This window comes from Alosa alosa, chromosome 18 (assembly GCF_017589495.1).
Source record: "Alosa alosa isolate M-15738 ecotype Scorff River chromosome 18, AALO_Geno_1.1, whole genome shotgun sequence".
Lineage (NCBI taxonomy): Eukaryota > Metazoa > Chordata > Actinopteri > Clupeiformes > Clupeidae > Alosa > Alosa alosa.
The window spans coordinates 28,464,297-28,471,900 of NC_063206.1; the positions used below are offsets into that span (position 1 = coordinate 28,464,297).

The window sequence follows — 7,604 nt, forward strand, 5'->3', positions numbered from 1 at the left end:
ACATATGGGGCACCACAGCTCCTGTACATAAGTATTTCTGATCCTGTAAGGGGGTAGGGGATCTCTGAATGAATATCTGATATGTTTTCCTTGTCAATGTGAATAAAAATATTTTTCATTGCACCTCATATTACCTGTCACTTTGTGGCGACTGCATGCTTGCACATCATAATCTTTCTCCAAACTCTGCATGGTTGTAAGGCTTCCTTGCAAATGCCACTATACTGATATTTACTGTTAAAGCACATGTAGGCATATGTCTTTCAATAGTCCTCAAAACAATACCCACAACATACAACTCTTATCAATAAACAACAGAATAACCACAAGTTTCTCTTCTCAACTATCAACCACCTCCTCTGCCCCGCTGATGCTGGCCTTGGCTCTGCAGCTTTTCTCAGCCAAAAGTGGACACCATCCACCAGCAGCTGCACTAGACAGGCACTCCATCTCCACCTGCATTACACCAGGAGGACTGCAGCTCTATCACTGCATGCCAGAACAAGGCCATTTTAACCCCTGCAGCCAGCCCACCGCAGTGCTGACTCTCCTTTTTCTCCCACCTGAATGTCAACCAGGTCATGGAGTTTGTGTCAAAAGCCAAGACCTCAAGTAGCAAACTGGACCGAATGCATACTGCCCTGGTAAAGGCATGTCAAGTCAAGTCAAGTCAATTTTATTTATATCGCACATTTAACGCAGCTGTGTAGACCCAAAGTGCTCTAATAGAAAATTCCAATAGGCTATGATAACAACAACAATAATAATAACAGCAATAATAACAAATTATAAATACAAAAAATAAGAAGAAAATAATAATAATACAAGAAAAAAGGGGGTGGTGGGTGAGAAGGGAGGGGATTAGGGTATATTTAAAGCTAGGGGAAAAAGATGGAAAGAGAGCAAGGAGTTGCTGGGTGGAAGATCTAACTGACCTGGGCAGAGAGTGGGGTGGTAGGAGGTCACAGATATGCTGTGGTGCTAGACTATTTAGCACCACAGTCAATTCAGAACTTCACAGTGTACCAGTGCAATTGAGACAACAAAAGAGTAATGTGCTCACGCTTTCTAGTACCTGTTCGTAGTCTGGCTGCTGCATTTTGAACTACTTACAACCTAGCTAAGGGGGAGTGGGACAGGCCAAAATATAGGGAGTTACAGTAATCCAGCCTAGATGAGAAAAAACATGAATGACTGTGTCCAGGTCCTTATGGGATAAAAGGGGTTTCAATTTTGTAATATTCAAGATGAAAGAAGCTGCCTTTCACCACACTGCTAACTTGATTGTTAAAAGTTAAGGGAGAATCAAAGTAGACCCCAAAATTTTGTATACCAGTGTGGAAATTTGCAGACAAGGGACCAAGTGCATGTATACATACACTATGGCCTACAAGGGCACCTATGATCAACACCTATCTGGCGTAGGGGTGGTGTGCACCAGCTCCAAGACAGCTGTGGTGACACCCACACTTTAAATGTGTTGATGTATAAAAAAAACAAGAACATGAATAACCACCGCCCTATCTCCAATCTACCTTTCCTTATTAAAATTATGGAAAAAGCAGTGGCTGCACCACATGACCCTCCATGATGTCTTTGAACCATCTTCAATCGTTTCAGAGCCTACCACAGCACCGAGACTGCCCTCACCTAAATCTTCAAAGACCTTTGCATAGCCTCCACCAACGGCCCCATCAGCATATGGAAAGATCAGAAAGATCTTTGCAGGTCTTCACCTTGATGTGGATGGCTGTATCATCATGCCATTCCCAGAGGTACGCAATCTAGGTGTCACCCTAGACTCCAAACTATCATTCCAGTGCTCATCAAAAGAATTGCCAAATTTGCCTTCTTCCACCTCAAAAACATCTCAAGACCCTAGCCATCTCTCTCTAAATAAGTGAATCAGACACTATTCCATGCATTCACCACTTCCCGCTGGGACTACTGCAATGGTCGCCTGTATGGTCTGTGCAGCAAGGCCCTGGGCAGAGTACAGTATGTTCAGACCTCAGCTGACAGGGCTCTAACACATACAAAACGGTGGCATCACTTTACCCCTATGCTCAAGTAGCTTAACTGGCTCCCAGTCAAGTCACACAGCACATACAAAATTATGCTCTTTACTTATAAATCCCTCCATGCACTTGCTCCCCAGTACCTCTCAAAAGTCCCATACCCCCCTCCCAAGTCAAGGTCCCTGCAGTCCTCTGGCAAGGATAGGCTTGCCGTACCCTATACCAACGTAGGGGACACAGCCTTCTGTGTAGCTGCCTCAACTCTCTGGAACAGCCTACCTCTCCATCCACATACATAGGTTGTGTTTCAAAAATCATCTTATCCATCTTATCCATTCGCCTACACCCCCGTAACCCTCCTTGTAAAGCGTCCTTGGGTATCTCGAAAGGCGTTATATAAAACAAAGCTGTTATTTATTATTATTATTCAGCAATTTATACTTGTAGGTCTAGAGCAAATCATACAACCAAGTTTGAGATTATGATAGCTGAAAGAGTTACCTTGCTCTGTTATGTCCTCCAAAAAAAGGGTTACCATCCCCCCCTGGCTTCCCTCCCTCTCCACCACCGCAGCAGAGGCCTCCTCCTCCTGGATCTCCTCCTCCACCACCGCAGCAGAGGCCTCCTCCTCCTGGATCTCCTCCTCCTCCACTGCAGCAGAGGCCTCCTCCTCCTGGATCTCCTCCTCCTCCACCGCAGCAGAGGCCTCCTCCTCCACCACCGCAGCAGAGGCCTCCTCCTCCTGGCCCTCTGCCTGATTCTTCCATCCTGTGGGATAGACAAAAAGTTTACCATGTGGCTAAACCATAAATGCAGTAATAAAAGAAATGGGAAAGTCAAGCAGACAATGAAGACATGTCAACAAAGAGTATTTTTTGTATGCCATTTCTTGTATTGGATGAAATTGAGTCTGCTCTTTGCAAGTTAAACATCATCACCAGGTTAATGATGGAATAAGGCAAGACAGCCTATTTGCCATAACTTATCTTAAAGTTTAATGTTGTGGTAGATTTGAGAAAAAAATCTAGGATGTGGGTATATACTTTACTAACCCCATATGTATTGTTTTTAATAATATATTAAACAAGGTGTCTTACCAGAGCAAATCATCTTGGCAGAGGCCTCTGTATTTAGAATGCACCGTGGGGTGAGAGCCTGTGTTTTTTTGCCTTCTTTGGACAGAAGGAGCAGTGGCTTAAATCCAAGGGCACTCAGCTTCTCTAGCTGCAGAGAAATAGCTTAGTTAAGAATAATAGCTATTTTATTAGAAATGTATAATTTCTGAATGGGTTGTTTGACCTGAAATTTTCTGTCATGTTTGCCCCATTTAGGCAGTCAATCTGTCAAACTAGAGCTGCATATGTTCACATATAAAGCTTCTCACAAAGCAAGTACATCTCTCCCATTTTTACTGATATTGTATTTGTGTGGGACAACGACACTTTAACACACTGCCATCAACATCTGAGCTGGCAACATAAGTGTTAGCACCCTACAGCAAACTTGTACAAACTGTGGCCAAAGGATTTTGTGTGACACTGCCATAGCAGTGTAATTCATATGTAATTCACCCGAGCTGCTTAGGTTGTTAATGGACTCAACCGTCATCCCCACATTGATGACTAAGTGGATGTTAGAGCACCTTATGTTTCTCCATCTTCTGCTCGACAGGTGCTCGGTTGACTTTAGGTCTGAAGACATATTTGGCCAGTCCATCAGCTTCACCCGCAGCTTAGAGGTGTGATGGAGGCATCATTGTATTGGGAAACAATGCCGTGCACTGACCAAAGAAAGGTAATCACGGTCTGCTTGGGATTCATTTTTTCCCTCAATGAGCTGCTGCACCCCAGAGTTGGTAGACCCATGCTGCTCCGGACCCTGATGCTGGTACTTGACTGTAAGCAAGGGACAGTTGTCTTGGGGCTCCTTATCAGGGTACCATCAAATACATTGACCAATCTAATCCAATAAAATGTATCTTTTACTTGTCTCCTGATGACATGGATTACAGGAACCATGCCCTGTAGTCTGATGAAACAAAGATAAACTTGCCAAGATGATGTCCACATGTGTGGACAACAAAATAACTGTCTCCTGTCTAAAGTGAAGTATGGTGGTGGCAGCATCATGGTCTGGGGATATTTGTGATAAAAACATACCTTCGAGCTGAAAAGGGCCTTTCTGAGGAATCTGAGGGTAAGGTAAAGCTAATGGACTGACTAAGTATGTCTCCATACCTAGACTCAATTTAGCACCTGTGGAACATTCTCAAGTGGAAGACAGAGGAGCACAAGGTGTTATTAATGTTCATGATATATGTCATATCATGCTAATGACAGGCTCATGTCACGCTTATGTAGACACCTTCAAAAAGTCGTGACACTCTGGACATATGTATTGCCAAATGTTTGAACATTAATGGCTGTATATTAAGATATTTTCAGAGGACAGCAAATCAACATAGTAATGAACTAATTTCAAAAATTGAAGGGGTGTACTCATTTTGGTGAGATACTGTACTTCCAAATATGTTTTCAGGGAAACAATATAGTGACTCTATCATTCATGGTGGATGCAAAGAGGTTTAGCCTATAACAGGTGATATGGTTAGTTGTACACACCATTATCAATGCCTCATCGATCATAGCTGAGGCTTTGTGATTTTTTTTAACCTCTTAAGCCACTGCTCCTTCCATCCATCAAGCAGCTGGAGGCGTTTCGCAAGGCTCTGCTTCTGGGGCTGGACTGCCCCACAGGCTGGACATATTTTCTTTGTGCATGGCATCTCCTGGGGGCAGTTGGGCATTTTTTTTTTGTTAGAACCCATCTAGAAAAAAATGGAACATAATAGAATGTAAATAGATTCATGTTTCCCAGTTGTCAGCTGAAGATAATTAATTAATATATTTCAATAACAGTAGTAATAACTGGAGATGGAGATGGAGTATCCTGTTATCAGTGTCAGATTGGAAGAAAATTGTATCATCTGTTATGATTCAGCACAAGACAGAAAACATTAGCCATAGCATTCTCATACATAATAGTGGCAAGACTAAGACCAAATTTATGTTGTTAAACTAATCAATGAAATAACTCTAATACTATTCTGTTATCCAGTGCTGTAATGGACCAACTTTGCATTACTTCCTTGTGTCATGTCACTGAAAGTTCAGCTCAATTGGAATGTTCATAAATTCAGTTCTAAAACTGACTGTAAATACAGTTCTATTGGAAATATTTGAAGAAAAACAACCTTCTGCTTCATTTCCCATGATTTACCTAAACTCTTTAGCACTTCAACACGTTTTGAGAATGTTAAACTCAACCAACATTATTTCCACATAGTCTACTAAGAATTTGGGGGTTAGGGTGATATCGGATTAATGCAATAGCAGATTCTCAAATGTAGAGTATCTGTATCATATGGGACATGAAAAAGTGGCAATGGGCCATCTCTAATAATTGCCAAAACTCAAAGAAAACGACATTAACACTAAATGGATTATATGTGAATTGGTTACTGTCTTTCTGAATGGTTAAAAGTCAACACTGACACGTACAGTACTTAGGTAATAGGTGTCTTGTCTCATCTTGATTTGTTCCCCGTCCAAAGTTAACCAGGATTGGAATAGCATGATGAACAGAGGCTATATTTCTACTTTCTAATTAAATAGGTGCTTAGTTTCATGGAGAAAGACAATAAGGTTGACTCTGCAGGACAGACAAGACACCTGCAAACCTTGACTGATTACATATGTACTCTCCCCTCCAATTACTCATCACACATTTGAAGCGTTGAAGCTTGCTGCTCAGTGCCACCAGAAATGGTTGCCTGGTCTGTTTAATGTTTTTTGGCGAGCGTTTGACTGAGTGTAACAACAAGGGAAACAGATAAGCAGGTTGTGCACAGGTAACTAAAGGCAGAGAAAAGAAGGCCGTAGTTTTGTGCTGTGGGATGCTGAACCCGGCATGTGGTTGGCCAGCTGTCAAAACCAAGGCATTCATAATAGTGGGGGTTAGGTATTGGCTAATGCAATTTGTCATTTTGATTTCAAAATGATGCTAACTTTCCTTTTTTGTTCTTCCATTATTTGGATTTAGGTGGAAAAGGTATACAATCAGAACAGTTTGGTCAAAATCATGAAGGGGAAACTGATTATTTCATATATTTTTGGAAAGCTTACAACCGGTTTGCAATGTGCATCCCTAAATAAGTACATAGGGTGTTTGTGAATTGGGGTATGGCTGAAAATAACCAGGCAAGTTACATTTCAGGTTTACAAAACTAGACCACATAAACCATATAACATCTGAAAGTATGTGCTCTAAGTATTTGACCTACAACCATTTCTGTCCCACCCTTCTCTTTCTTCAAACCCATGAAGGCTGTTACACTCAGGCCTGTGCCATGAAGGAAAAAAGAACCCCCAAACCATACCTCCTCTAAAAGCATATTCCCTCAGGATATCATGAAGTAAGTTGAGAGATCTCACACCCTCCCCATCACTTTGCTAACAATGTACTTCATTGGTTATTATGAATAAGGTGATAGCCTACCGCCAATACCCTTAACAAATAAACTACTTGACTTAAGTAAATTAGGCCTATGCATTGGCGACATAGGGTAGGCCTAATTTTATTCTGTCTTCTGTCTGTTTCCAAACAAAATTGTGTCATTTATATGCAGCCTTACATAACAGAAATCTTCATCTAACACAAAACAAATGTCACAATTTCGTTAGGAACAAAGAAACAAATTTTAATTAAGTTTAAATAATACATTTAGCCTGCCCTCCATCTATGTTACTTACCTTAACTCCGCAGGAAGTGATTGTGGTGAACTTTTTTGGGCGCGCAGCATGAGGCTCATGCGTTGGCTACAAAAAAGTAGTCCTAGGCCTAACAACAAAAAAATATTTTAGCTAATAGACTTAATAACAAATGATTCCTGAACTAATATAATAAGCTTAACCTAAGAACAATAAAAGATATATATATATAACCAAAATTCAGAGGGGGCACATTCAGGCACATTTTTTTGGGGGGGTCCTGTTAGAGGGGGGCCGGTGATTTCTCCCCCAGGAGATTTTGAAATTCTGGCTGCTAAACATAACATTTCAATCAAGTTTGGGAGGGACAGAAATACCTTAACAGAGCAAGCAGCAACCATCCTCTGTCTGAGGATTAAGCTAAAGAATCTATTTTATAAGTTAATGTAAAACACATAGGTTGGTGAAAGAAAATTCAGCTCATTAAAGCATGTTTAGACACACACATTTACACTTAGGCCTACTACACATGATTTTAAAAACAGTATCATTGCAGTTGTTATGATTTGATTGATATGTGACCTAAGAACAATCTTATATTAAAAAAGTTGCTGAGGTCTGACTTTGTGGTGCTCAGAAATTAAATTGTTTTAATCTTAATTCATGTGATGAAGGACTTTGGAAGAAGTTTGACAGGTTTCAGTGCCGAGTAAGGTTAACCCTAAATATTTGAATATTTTACTAGTAATATATTTTTCATGACCATTATGGCAAGCAATACACTGAAAAAAATGACATGCAAGAATTACTTAATTTT

At 40.8% G+C, this 7,604-nt stretch overlaps 1 long non-coding RNA gene across 1 annotated transcript; it reads left to right on the plus strand.

Annotated features, from left to right (window-relative positions):
• Positions 1-363: 363 nt before the first annotated feature.
• On the plus strand, positions 364-2,588 carry LOC125311378. Its single transcript, XR_007196469.1, has 3 exons — positions 364-644; positions 1,621-1,775; positions 2,548-2,588. It is a non-coding gene; the product is annotated as an uncharacterized LOC125311378 (long non-coding RNA).
• The last annotated feature ends 5,016 nt before the right edge of the window (positions 2,589-7,604 follow it).